The 13,568-nt window shown below is 45.2% G+C and overlaps 1 long non-coding RNA gene across 3 annotated transcripts in view; it reads left to right on the top strand.

The window, feature by feature from the left end:
• Nucleotides 1-13,568, top strand: part of LOC143693819 (uncharacterized) — a 52,021-nt gene that overhangs the window by 22,927 nt on the left and 15,526 nt on the right. For all 3 annotated transcript variants that reach the window (XR_013181799.1, XR_013181798.1, XR_013181797.1), the window contains one exon: nt 2,001-2,155. This is a non-coding gene — a long non-coding RNA (uncharacterized LOC143693819). The remainder of the gene's footprint in view (nt 1-2,000; nt 2,156-13,568) is intronic.

The following is a 13,568-nucleotide window of genomic DNA, read 5'->3' as shown; positions in this document are numbered from 1 at the left end:
CTCCAGGAGAGCCAGTGGGGGCTGGTTGAATGGAGCTATTACTGTCACTGTGTGTTTGTGGGGCTGTTTGCACTTTGTGGGGCAGCTGCAGAGGTTTATGCAGTGATCCTTGGAGCTGTCTTCAGCCAGGAGAAGGTTTCCCACAGGAGGCCGTGCCCAGGTGCTCTGAGCACACTCTGCTTGCCCAGGGTCATGAGGGGACAAATGTCCCTTTGCTGTCCCACTGGCCACATGCCAAGGCAGGCCAGGCCAGTGCACACACACAGGCACCTCAGGGTGATGTCAAGGATGGAACTGGTTGTGCAGATGTTTGGTGGGAAGCAGTCAGTGCTCAGTGCCAAACCCACAGGGATTCAGAGCATGGGCAGGAGGGAAAGGCCTGGTGAAGCAGCAGGAGTGGCTTTGGCTGCCAGCACAAACCCAGATAAATGCCACGTTACCTTTGGGGCCAGCTGCCTGTGCAGTCCCTGGCAGGGCTGTAACATTCATGCATACTCACAGTTTAGGGTCATATGGCTTTTCTTTTTTGGGCTTTTTTTCCTTAACCTTGCTGTTCAAGACAAACTGTAGCAAAATGAGACAGCATTTTGATTGCTAATCAGACCTACCACACTTCAATGCTCTGGAGTGGTTTTTTCATCGCCTAATTTTCAGCTCTCAGTAGCATTTATGACCCACTTTGCCACCTCTTGAAATCCCAGCTTCTGAAACAGAGCACCCACTGTAAGAGGCTGTCAGCAGCCTCAGCAGCTCTGAACTCCTGTTTCTCAGCACCTCAACAATATTTTTTGTCCCTGGATCCCAGGAAACTCTGTTGGATCGTGACTGCTCTTTGTCCTTTCCTGATTATACTAAAATTTCAAGGGTAACATTGAAAAAGCCCTAGAAATTATTGATTTGATTCCCTCCTTAGTTTAATGGGCTCCAACTACTAATTGCCTTTGAAAAACCTAGCCTAAGCTACTAATTTTTTTAATATCCTCCTTTATTTTATCAACAAATTTAATTAAACTGACCACAAAAGAACCCAAAAATATGAGTACAAAAGTTATTGAATTTTTGAGAGATATGAATGTGCTAATTAGCTTTCAATTCAGCATACATCTCTACTGTTTTTTTATTAAAAGTAAAGAATTATAAAAGTGCCACTTGTCAAAGAATAAATAATAAAGCTTTCAGTATATTGAGACAATATTGGTAAATCTTACTGATATGCTGTTTATAAAAAAAATCCAGTGCTGAAATTCTAATGAGATTCTGCACTCTTGAGTTTCCTTCTAGTTTTGAGAACAAGGCAATTTATAGTCCTTCCCAAAGCAATTGAAATTGTTTCTTTTCCATTGTATGGTTTTGCACTAATGTTTCAAGTTCTGCTTTCGTGGGCCTCCTTTCTCCTTGTTCCTTATTGAAGTGCTGAGGATCATTTGAGTCGAACCCATTAACTCTGCCATGGTTTTCAATCAAGACCTTTGCAAAATGCCCAGTTCCACAATGGCTTTAATGGAAAATATAGATTGCTTCATATTTGATTTAGATCTCACCCCTGAGCTTGTTTGCTTTTTTCTCCCCTCAGGTTATCAAGCTTTGCCATGATTTTTCTCAGTCTTTTCTTAGCATAAGCATGCAAGCTGGACACTTGCTCTGCCTCTAATTATTTCTGCCCTGCACTGAAAGTCATTAATGTTATTTCTGGTGATTGCAGCTGAAAATGAAAACATTCAGTGGAAAATCCAGGGTCTGCTGGAGTTAAGGAAAAACTCCTCTTGAGTGAACATTTTTTCCTACCCATCTGGGCATGCAGGTCAAAATATAATTAATAATTAGATCCTGGGTTTGTCTCCAGCCCATCTCTATTGGAAACATTGATAATCTCTAATGGAAATAGTAACAGTAGCTAAACCACTAGCGTGTACCATACATGAGCAAGGGACAGGTTGGTTTGGAGGGGCAGGATGGGCTTTTCCTGCAGAAGAGGTAATTGCTGCTTGTGTCCCTTGCAGGTGTTTCACTGCTGGAAGGAAGGATACACAGAATCCAGAGGCAGGAGGTGCCTGTGGAGATTGGGATTGCTCTCCCAAAGAGATTTGGCTGCTCCTGCAGGTGGAAGGAAGCTTTGCCCTTCTCCAACCACCTGACAGCATCTGGAAGAGTGAAGGTAATGGGCTCGAGGTTTTTCCCCAGGCTTGTGCAGAATGTGACAAACACTGAGCCTGCGTCCCTGGGGCCTTTGTGACCATGGGAACAGTGTCCCTTGTGTCCCAGCTGTGTCCCAGAGCTGTACCGCCAACAGGCCAGCACAGCAATGGGCAGGGCTGGAGATGAGGCTGATCCAGGGATCTGTTTCACGTGTGGTGAGATTTGGGAATGCAGTTTTTGTGTGTCATTTATGGAAGTGTGGTTTTTACTCACTGAGAATGGACTCCCAGCTTCAGCAGCTCTAATGCACAGCTGCACTTCTCAGCCTGCCTGCATCCCAACACAAAGCTTGCACATTTTAGAGACTGAGAAGAGGGGGGATAGGAAATATTGTCTACTATAAGAGATTTGAAGAGGAAAAGAAGAGGAAAATAATCTAATGTGGCTCAGGGCTCCCTCATGTTTTACAGAAGGCTTCTTCCATAGGCTCTCCTTGTGATTCTTTGCTTCATTTTGGCCTCCTGTGTTTGTCAGTCACCTTTTAAATTTTGGCCTGAGAGCCTCCTCAGTGCAGAATGGATAATGGACAATGCTCAGAAGGATGGTAACTGGAGACAGACTCAGTAGGAAAGCCCTTGTTCCATCACTTCCTAGTTTGTGCTGGATGGGGATTTTTATTGTATTTCTCTTTTTGCTCATACCATATTTCAGAGACATGGCCAGCTTAGCTTCTTGGGTTTTCAGCAACGTGGGCTGTTGGTTTTGTTGGTTTCTTTCATTTCCCTGGTGAAAAATCTGATGTCACCAGTGCACTCAGAGTGTACACAAACCTTGAGAGAAAAGAGCAAATTTGTTTATGGAAGAACATCTCCATGTTACTTCTGGTGGCAGGGAAGGTGTAAAGGCAGAAAATTATTCAAACCCCCTGTGTCCTTCCTGACTGCAAAGTGATTTTTTAGGAATATGGAGCCCAATGAGCTGATAGACTCACTAGATGGCTTTTTCTTTTTCTGGTTTATTTAACCATTTCCATTTAACCCTGTTTGCAAGGCTCAAGTCTCCCCAGCTTCTCCAAAGTGAGCCTATGGGCAGTAATGGATATCACAACTGTGTCTTAATATCCAGCTGCTCTTTGTGTGCCAGTGGGGAATGGCTGCAGGGCTGGCTGGGGTACCCTGGGTGAACCTGCTGCTCGCACAGAAATATTTCTGAGTAATGGCAGTCAGTGGCCATTTAATGTGGGCAGTTGCTGATCCTTGGCACAGATTGTTGGGAAGGTGGGATAGCCGAGAGAAAGCAGATGGAATTAATGTTCAGAGGGGAGGAAAGCGAGCTCACTCTTTCTCCTCTGCCTCTATAGATGGAGGACTGGTGTCACAAAAGCTCCATGTGGCTTTAAGATCCTTGAGAATGGCAGGAACAGGGAGACTGAGTGACTGGAACAGAGTGTGGATGCAGCTCTTCCATCCCTGCCCTCAGTGAATGAAATTCTCTGCTCTCTGCATTCCAACCTGACAGAGCCTTTTCCTTTCAGCCTGGATGGTTTCACCTCTGTGCCAGGCAGCAGCCCCAGTGCTGAGGCACAGATAACTGGAGCAAATCACGGCAAACCCTCCTGGAAGCTCTGCATTATGCATGCACCAGCTCTAAAAATGGACAATTAGAAAGACACCTCTTTTAGAAAGTGCTCTTGTAGTCAGTACAACAAAGTGATTTCTTCAGGTTCCAGTGCAGAATGGGTGGCTACACAGCATATGCACAGATTAGATTTCTGGAGACACAATACAAGGGGGATGGCAATAATAACCTTTTTCTGTCACCAGAGAGTCTGCAGAAAGATTCCAGCAGTATTTTGCACAGTATGATAAAAAATGTGTGAAACCCTCAGCATCAGTGGAGGTTCAAAGTGAAACAGAATCAAGCAGAGTAAGGTATCCATAAAGAACAGAAATAGCTGAATGATATTAAGGAAGCCAAGATAACTGGAAATATTAACAGCACCATAGCTTATTGAATCTGCTTCTGCTAAAGGCAATCTTTAGCACCCAGGGTCTCCATCCAGTCTGAAAAGACTGGAATGACCAAAATAGGAAAAGTTTGGGTTTACAATGATAATTTGAAGTCAAGACACTTGAACTCTGACCTCTCCATACAAAGAGAGGCTTCCAGTCTCTGCCAGCACCCCAGTGCTGAAGGATGCCTGGCTGCCTGTGGTACAGTGAGCCACAGGATGGGGACTGTCTGTGGGAAGGCAGGAAGGGATCTCCTGGGAAGACTCCCCCTTTAGGGAGCCTGGGACCTGCAGCAGCTGGCCCTGGCGAGGTTTGTGAGACACTTCCCATCCCTAGGGGACAAAAGGCACAGGCCCAGAGCCCTCCCAAAGCCACTCAGTCCAAAATGGAGTGGTGGATGAAGTCTGCCTGAGGTATCCATGGATATCTAAAATCAAACCCCAAAGGTTTTGTGTTCAACTGTTGCATCTCCATAGGATCTGTGTTCTGGAGACTTTTCCTGTGGAAATCTCCTGCTTGTATCTGAGGCTGAAACCAGCTGAGACAAAAGTATTTATTTTGGAGGGGTGCTTTTTGTGGTTTTACCATTTACAGCTACACGTTAGTCCTCAAAAGCAGAGGTCAGAGGGTTGTGTTCATTAGAAATATTTTTTAAATGTGTGTCTCTGAGCTTTTCAAAGTCAGAACAGAATTGCAGAAAAGAAGGGTTAGGGAAGATGAGAAAAAATTAATATATTTGTTTTTAGACTTGTTTTTGTGGTCCACATCTCTTACATAGATGGAAGTTTTAAATCAAGCAAATGAAACCTTACTGGAGTTCACCTTTGAGCACAGGGCAGAGGCAGAGATGGCTCCAGAGGTCCCTGTGACACTGCAGCAGCCAGCAAGGGCCAGTGTCATTCTGGTTAAATTCAGAGCATGTTCTGACAGCACAGGCCCATCTGCTTAGCCTCTGCCTGAGAGCCAGGTCTGCACAAGTGACACAGAGATGCAGCTCCTGGTCTGCTCTGATGCTTTTGCCCCTTCAGATGCCTCCAAGAATTTTTCAACTGCCCAAAAGTTTTCTAACAATATGAGAAAATGGGCAATGAATGCAGGGGGGCAGAAAGGCAGATTAAAAAAAGGAGGGAAAAAGCCCAATAGTGGGTGGATGGATGGATGGATGGATGGATGGATGGATGGATGGATGGATGGATGGATGGATGGATGGATGGAGGCAGGCTCTGGTGGAAAGGTCAGGATGTTACTAAGCTGGGGGTGGAAAGGCAGTGATAGTGATAGTGTATCAATATTCACTTGGAGCCATGCAGATATTCTGATGGACCTTCAAATGTTTTTGGCATTTGTGTGCTGTTTGCATCTGCCATGAAAAAGCCCCACTCATTCCTCATGCCTGCTCCATGTGCCCAAAGAAGAGGCAGTGCCCTTCATTCATCCCTGTTCTGTGCTGCTTGGAACTCACATTCCAATGTGGTGAATTCATTGTGTCTTACAGTGCTACAGCCTGGCCGCACCAAACTGGCTGAGGGTGAAATATTTCAGTGCAGTGATTAGCACAGCTTTGTTCCAGAGGGTTTTCCTGCACAGGATATGATGTATAGATGACCTCAAGTAAAGAAGAAAAAAGAATATAATTACATTATTTTTAAGGAGGGAAAACACACATGGGAAGCAGAGTAACAGTTCCGATCCATAGTGGAGAGAGAAAATGTGGGACAAGAGAATTCAGTAGAAAGTTTTGGCAAGTGAGAGAGGCAGAGACACCCGAGCAAAGGCCTTACAGACACTGACATGTGGGTATTGCAAACTGAACCAGTGAAGAAATAAACCAGGGTAGGTGTAAATATGCAGGGTTTGGATGTGGAGCAGTCAGAGTTTTGAGTTAAAGCTCAATATCACCCTGCAAGCTGGGCAGGAATTGGTGTGCATATGAGTTCAGCCTTCCATGGACAGAAACAGCGGGAATAAAGAGGACTCTGTCTCTTCAAAGCATCTGGGATGCACCTTGTAGTGCTGGAGAATAAAAATAAGGAATTTCCAAGTATCATTATGATTAAATGAATGGAAGTAGTATGGTAGGGTTTTAGTTTGCAGCTTAATTTTAAAAATGAAACAACAAATACAAAACTGCAGAGGTGGGGGAGGTTGTTTGTTGGGGTTTTGTTTGCTTTAGGAAGGATATTTTCTTTTCCCCAGTTTGGGCTACAGATGGGTCTCATGGGATTTGCCTTCTGGCATACGGGAGATATTCAGGCTTTCAGCTTTCATTACCTCTTTGTTCATTATTGTGCCTTGAGGAGCTATAAATAACACATGGCTAATTTGTGAATATGGCACATTCCAGGGGATGTGTGTATTTTAACCAGGGCACCTTCTGACATTTGGTAATTGGTTTGCAGATCTGTTATATAATTTCATGAGCATTAAGTTGCTAAGAGGAAAAAATCTAAATTTATGTGATCCAAAATCTGCCCTCATTGCACCCCTACAGCAGCTGTGCTTCTTCCAGGTCTGAGGACAGATTTTAAGTCAACAGGCACATCAACTGATACCTATTTTTTCATTTCTTGCCGTTTTAGTAAAGCAGTAGTTACATTCCTCACAGCATCTTTCTTTCAATTAAAGTTTTTCTCTGTGTGTGTATATCACTGAACAGCTCCTAAGATGCAGACAGATTTTGTCTGGTGAGAAATGAAGTTTTGTTGGAAAGTGCCTGTTTGATATTGGGTGTGTTTTGGATGTTAGAGCACGTCACGTGGCTCTGGCATTTCTGCAGCTGGGCACTGAGAACATCTGCAGGCAGATGCTCACGTGCTCCCTCCCATTAGCTCTCACTCCAAATTAGCTTTATTTCCAAATCCAGTTGGCTCTCAGGCTGTCTGGTAATCCTGCTGTCCTGGAGCCTGGGCATCAGGCCTTGGAAATGGGCTGCGGACTGATTTGAGGCTTTGTGTGGGAAGAACCTGTCTGAAATAATGGCATAGGACATGGATTAATAGGGAACATTATCGTCCATTTTTTGTATTACTGGAATCAAAAGTACAGAGCAACTGAACATTTCCCTGATTTCCAAGCTGAGTTCTCAGTGTTTGTTGTCTCCCTTGCACAAGAGAAGACACCTCTGTGTGCATTCCCACAGTGCTCTGGCTCCCCTGGCTGTGCCATTCCCAGCCAAGGAATGCTGCAGCCGCAGCTGGGGCTGCCATTGCTGTCCCTGCTCCCGGGACAAAGGCACCATGGGGCAGGAGCGGCTGCCAGGGAGCAGCCAGGGCACGAGAGCAGCTCCTGGCACAGTCCCTGCCTTTGTTTCCCAGTGCCAGAAACGGGCCCTGCTTCAGAGCGGCCATGGCTCTCTGCCTTACTCTGAGTCAGGCCTGGGTAATGCCGCCATTTTGTGTCAGGCTGTGGGGCACTCCACCATTTTATGTTGATCTGTGGGGCACTTCACCATTTTGTGTTGGGCTGTGGGGCACTCTGCCATTTTGTGTCAGGCTGTGGGACACTCTGCCATTTTGTGTCAGGGCATGGGTTACTCTGCCATTTTGTCCAGCCATGGGATTAGTTTACCATTTTGTGTCAGGCTGTGAGTTACTCTGTCATTTCTTGTGTGGACAGAGGCTGGATAAGGCTCAAGGGCTGAGGTGTCTCATAAGAGTTAGAACATCCTAGAGCTGCTTCTCTGGCTTCCTTTGGCCCTCCATGTCTTTGCTTCCCAAGTGGTAATGTTATTTACAAGTGCGTTGTTCTACAGTTCCTGTAACTTTTGGACTTGAATCCTGGCCTGTGAACAGGGAGTAACATGGCCTAGAAACTGAAGTGAGGTCCATAACCTGGGAGCCTGCACAGGGATGTGTGGGCACTGGGGACTTGTACCCTCCACGTTATGAGCTGTGGATAATGGATAAAATCAGACAACTGGGGGGATTAGGTGGGGGGAGGAAAAAAGATCAGCCTGGATCTGGAATTCTGAGGACTTCTATGTTTCTGTTACATTTTTCAAGTTCTTCTACTTAAGCAGTACAGTATTAGTGTATGTAGAACTGATGCTTTGTAAAACAGAAATATGGCAGAAGTTCACTGAAACCTCACAATTTCCTCTTCCTGATCTGAGTCTGGTTTTGTTGCAGCACAGATCCCATCATCCCAAGGTGCTGCACTGAGTGCAAAGGTGAGATTTGCCTGCCTGGTCAAATGTCCCCCCTGCGTGGCTCTGGCTGCCCTGTATGCTGAAGAGCAGAGGCACCTGTGGCTGTTTTGACATTGGAAATGCCAAGCTCCTGCCATGGATGTTGCCATCTGTTACTGCAGCAGGGATTTGAGGCAGCTTGGGCCGTAGGAGGCTGGCTCAGACCAGGCAAGGCACCAACATTTTGCCTTTCCTTTCCAGAGCTTCACCTCTGCTGGCACGTTGGAAACCCTCACAGGCTCCAGCTGGTATCTGCCTTGTGCAGAATGCTGCTGGAGCTGCAGGACATTTTACATCAGTGCATCAGAGCCAGGAGGAGGGAGGGGGTGCCTGGAACACTCGTGTGCTATGGGGCAGGGACACAGGAGGGGGTCTCTCATTCCCTCGGGGAAGGTGAGTGACTGCAGTGCTGTGCAGTATTGCCCAGGAGAAGTCACAGTTACTTCCCTGTTGCTAGGTGGAGATCCTTGAACGTGTCTGGAGCCTGTGGCTTGGGAACAAATGGTGTTTTGCAGGCTCTCCTGCTGAGTCAAGCTCCTGGCCTCTCCTGTTGAATTCTGGAGCCAGGCCCTGCTCCCTTGGGCTGAAGTGTGCTGCAGCCTTGCCAGCAGTGTGTGAGGCCATCAGCTCTCCCAGATCCTGGTCCATGAGGGCATGTGGGTCTCTTCCCAGAGGCTGTTTGTGCCAGGCAGGCAGGCAGGGGTTCCCTCAGGCTCCTGTGATGTGATTCTTGCCTCAGGAGGACATCTCCTGCAGAAGGGGCTGCACTGCAGTGCAGAAGAGCCTTGTTTGGGCACCTTGGTGTTGTTACAGGGGCTCTTGGCTCCTGCTCACAGTGCTGGGGTTGGCCTTTTACTGAGTCCAGAGAAATGCCAGTAAAAAAATCAGTCCGGGTTTTTTCTTGAGGAAAAGGCAGTGTTGATAACAATGCTTTGCAAGCGGTTTTTGTCAGTTTTTGTCATCTTTGAACATGTCCAAGCAGTCACTGAGGGGTTATACTGGGCTGGCTTCAGCTGTGCAATGCTGGAACTTGAAATACTCTGGGGTTTGGTACTTTTTACTGCATATGGCCATAAAATAGAGACTTTCCCATAAAGCAGATTAGGGAGGATCTTTGATCCTTCCATTCAAAGAACAGCTCTTCCAGAGGGTGAGCATTAACAAGATGGTAGCGTCACATTTTTCTGACAGGGTTCTTCCTGAGCAGATCATTAGGGGAAAGGATCAAAGGCACTTCCTCCTGTTACATTTCAGGTGGACGGGAGTGTGGCACTGGCAAACAAGCTCAAGTAGCAAACTCCACAGGAGGGGAAGCTCACTCCTCCCACCCATCTATCCTTTATATTTCCTTTCAGTGAGTCACAAACTTGTGGAGTTTCAAAGGAGTTATGTTTTAATCCAGCTGCAAGGGCTGATATAGCTCTGATGAGAGACTTGGACATCAGAAGAGATGCTGGCTCTCCTTCATTGCTAGGGAGCAAGACCCAAATACCATGTTAAACAATTAAGTGTTTAATTCTGACTGGCTTTCCAGTAATCTCCTTGGTCTGGAATTGCTTTTGTTTTTTCGTAAGGGTTACTTATCTAAAAAAAAAAAGAATAAATTGCCTATACATTTTAGCCAGTGCAGTAAACCAGGAAATTTTACTTTGTAAATTTGAGTAAAGTAGATTGGTAATTTATTTACTTCTAATTTATTCACGTAATTAAAAATTCTAAATGTTACCAAATTAGAAGGCTGATTTAACATGTAAACCTCCTCTGCTCTGTGTCTGCTGGTAGGACACTCTGAGCTTTCTTCCCTGGATACAGAATATATAGTCTAGAGCCCAAGGGCACAGGGAGCTCTTAGATCCTGGTCTCAGGGTGCTCTGCAGGCAGGAAAGACCCTTCCACTGCTGGATGAAATCTGCTGAACCTGTTGGATTGCCATCATTCACACTGATCTCAGAGTGGGAGCATCTCCTTGTGCAGCTCAGAGACAGCAAGGGCTGCACCCAAGTTAAATGGTGTTACACAATAGGATGGTAAGGCATGTATCCACAGTGCTTCTCAAACTTTTTACAGATCCTCCAGCACATCTGAAGCGTTTGACAGAAAAGACTAGGCAAGGGCAACAATGATTGATCCATGTTTTTAAGAAAAAAAATGAAGCCATATTTCCACCAGGGCTTCAGACAGACATTGATGTATTTATGGAGAAAGAGCCTGCGAGCACCAGCCTTGGCATCCCTAAAAATGTATCTGCTGCAGGAATTTACAGCTGGGATGGAAGATTCATAGCTGCTCTCTTTATTTATTGGAAACAGCTCTTGCAGCTGAGTAAAGGCATAAATATGAAATTAAATCACAAAAAACTACTTTGAAGTAGTGCTAAGGGTGCTTTCTAAACCTGCGGGGCCAGGACAACTTAAAACTGATGTTGAAACACAATTGAGATAAAGAGCATTTACTGATCCATTATTCCATCCCTTTACAGCTAACATGTGAAATCACAGATTATTGGGGGTTGTGTGCTGTGTTCTTATAGGAAATGCTTACCAGGAGGGCTCAGGGGCAGCAGGTTAGATAGAGGTGCATCCATGAATTTCTGTCTTTGTGATTTATGGCTTTCATGTCACTGTAAAGTTATTTTTATTGTTTGTTTTACCAGTGCAGGGTGTGAGAGAACTTTATATGCTCTTGAAAAATAGCTTCATAAACAGCAATAGGCTGTGATGGGGTTCTCTGAGGCACAGACAGGGGTGTGAATGGCAGTGTTAGGTTAAAGTTCTTTGTCCTTTTAGGTCACTGCAGGTATTTGAAGTGGCTGCAGCTCTATGGGCCAGGGACCACGGGAGAGCAGAGCAGGCAGGAGAAAGGGGCCAAACACAGCCCATCCCCAGGAGCAACTGGTGTTCATGTGTTAGTTTGGGTAATGATGATCCTTAGTTTCTACACAGCACATTTTCATCTCCACATCTTGTAGCTCCTTATCTCAATTCTGCAGGTCACAAAACTGATTATTACACTAGCAGCAGTAGTATAATTAGTGCTGATTATTCTCTGAGCTTTTTCTTCTTTAATCATCTGTTTAATTGGAACTAAATCCCTGTTTATCAAATAGCATAGGTTTTAGCATCTGAAGGCAGTGGATTTTGTTTAAGTCTTTCCACCTTGAACTCAGGCATTGTTATAAAAGCTTTGGGAATATTTCTGTGGGATTATACTGATTATAACTTGATCAGGGCTTGGCAATTTTTAGTATCTGCTCACTTGTGAAATGTTTTCATGTTATAGTGAGCGCTTTCTTTAAAAGTCTAGGAGAAAGAGATGAAGAATAAACAGGCTGGACACCCTTATAAATGAGGTGCCATATTTACACTGTTACTCCATAGCAGAACCCATGTGAGATGATGAGGGAGAATATCCTGAGGAGCAACCTGGAGAAGTTTGAATTGTCTTTAATGAGGAGCTGTCAGAATAAAAGCAAATACATGGAAGCAATGTGTGACTGTTTCTCAAAACATGTGAAGAAATAAGGACTGTACCATACTTGTGCATGAGGTGCTCTTTGTGTTATCACAGTGTGGTTATGGACAGGACAGAAGAGAAGACAAGGAACACCTGGAGCAGTGGTGGAATGGCCCAAGAAAGGGAAGCCAGTCCTTCATCTCAAATCTCTCAGCAGGTCAGGAGCTGATAGTTCTTACCCTTCATTCAGCTTCTGCTGGGGCCTTCTGCTTCCTTCCCTTCCCCTGACCCCCACACTCTGCTGTGAAAATAGTTAATAATGATGATGAGCAGGGTTTTTTTTTCTAGTTTAAACTCCCTCAGTATGAAGATCTTTCTCCTTCTGTCATTCTCTAACTACTTCAAAAGCCCATGTAATTCTTGTCATTCACGAGCTCTGGGCATTTTGCCCACTGGGATCTTTTTTCTTTCCCCATTTTGGTAGCTGCAGCACATCTTGTCTAAGTGAAAGGAGCACAGGGGAGAAAAGTCCCCTCTTGATTCCACCCCAGCCCAGTGCTTAGGAAAGGGACCTGCTGCAGATCCTCACTGATTGTTTGTCCCACAGATTGGAACAGGAAGGGTTTGGGCTGTGCCAGGAACATTTCTGTGGCTGTAACCCCAGTGTCCCCACAAGCTGCTGCAGCCAGTGAAGCTGTGCAGCCCCTCACACTCTCACCTGTGTGCAGGGGTACCCCAGGCCCTCTGCAGGCACTGCTGTACCCCCTGGCCTTGGCCTGCCCAGCTGTGCATCTCCAGTGGATTTGGGCTGCATTTAACCTGGGTGCTCAAGGTGTTCTCATGATTCTACAGCTAAAGATGTGCTTAATCTTTCCTCTGTGTGGAAAAAAAATCCTCTTTTTTATGGTGACTCATCTTGATTTAACATTACCATATGCTGTTGATTGCTTGTTTAAGTTGCATTAATGTAAAATGTTGTAGTTTGGTTTCAGTGACATTATGGAGTAGGGGTGGTGCATGATTTGTAATAGATGATGTGTAACTGCACTCCCTGCAGATTTAGCATGAATTAATTTTTACTAGAGGAGAAATACTTGCCTGATGAACAAGTTTCTAGAGAGAAAGAAGTGCTCATTGTCTAGTCATGATCTTGTGCTCCTTTCCTTCTTATTTTCCATGACTGTGAAGCTCCATTCTTGGATATAATGCAAACTGAAATCCCAAGCTGTGATTCTGTCCCAGTGCAATTTTGACTCTGAAGCTGGAGTTCATATTTCAGGCTGATGTCTCTCACCAGGTCACTGCAGAGAAAACAGGGAGCAGTGAGATGGGAAACAAGCAGGAGATGGTTCACAGGTGGCCTTTTTTCTTCCTCCTGACCTTCCAAATCCATGATGCTGCTGAGTTTTAAAGGACAAGCTGTGAGAGGCACCTAAAGTGACATCATTAGATTCTATTAGCCTTTTAGATAATTTTTATAATATTTCTAACCTTTCCAATTGCAGTAAATTTACCTGGGCTTTTTTGTGCTTTATTAGGTTTCACATAAAACCATGTTAACTTCTTTGGTTCTGTTTGTCCCTGCTGCAAACAGCATTTCATGGTCACCTGTTGTGCTCCTTCCCACAGCTGGCAGCCTGTGAAACACAGGCAGTACCCCAAAACACCTCCATCCCTATCAGTGCCTAAAATGCTGGAGGAAATGGGTATCAGTTGTAGCAGAGTCCTTTGGTTTTTCCACAGTTGCTGCCACTTTGTGATTTAGGTTTGGAAAGGCCTTT

The sequence above is a fragment of the Agelaius phoeniceus genome, chromosome 4, assembly GCF_051311805.1.
Source record: "Agelaius phoeniceus isolate bAgePho1 chromosome 4, bAgePho1.hap1, whole genome shotgun sequence".
In the NCBI taxonomy this organism is placed as follows: Eukaryota; Metazoa; Chordata; class Aves; order Passeriformes; family Icteridae; genus Agelaius; species Agelaius phoeniceus.
Note: the sequence above shows the minus strand (reverse complement) of the source record. Positions and strands in the feature narration are given on the sequence as shown.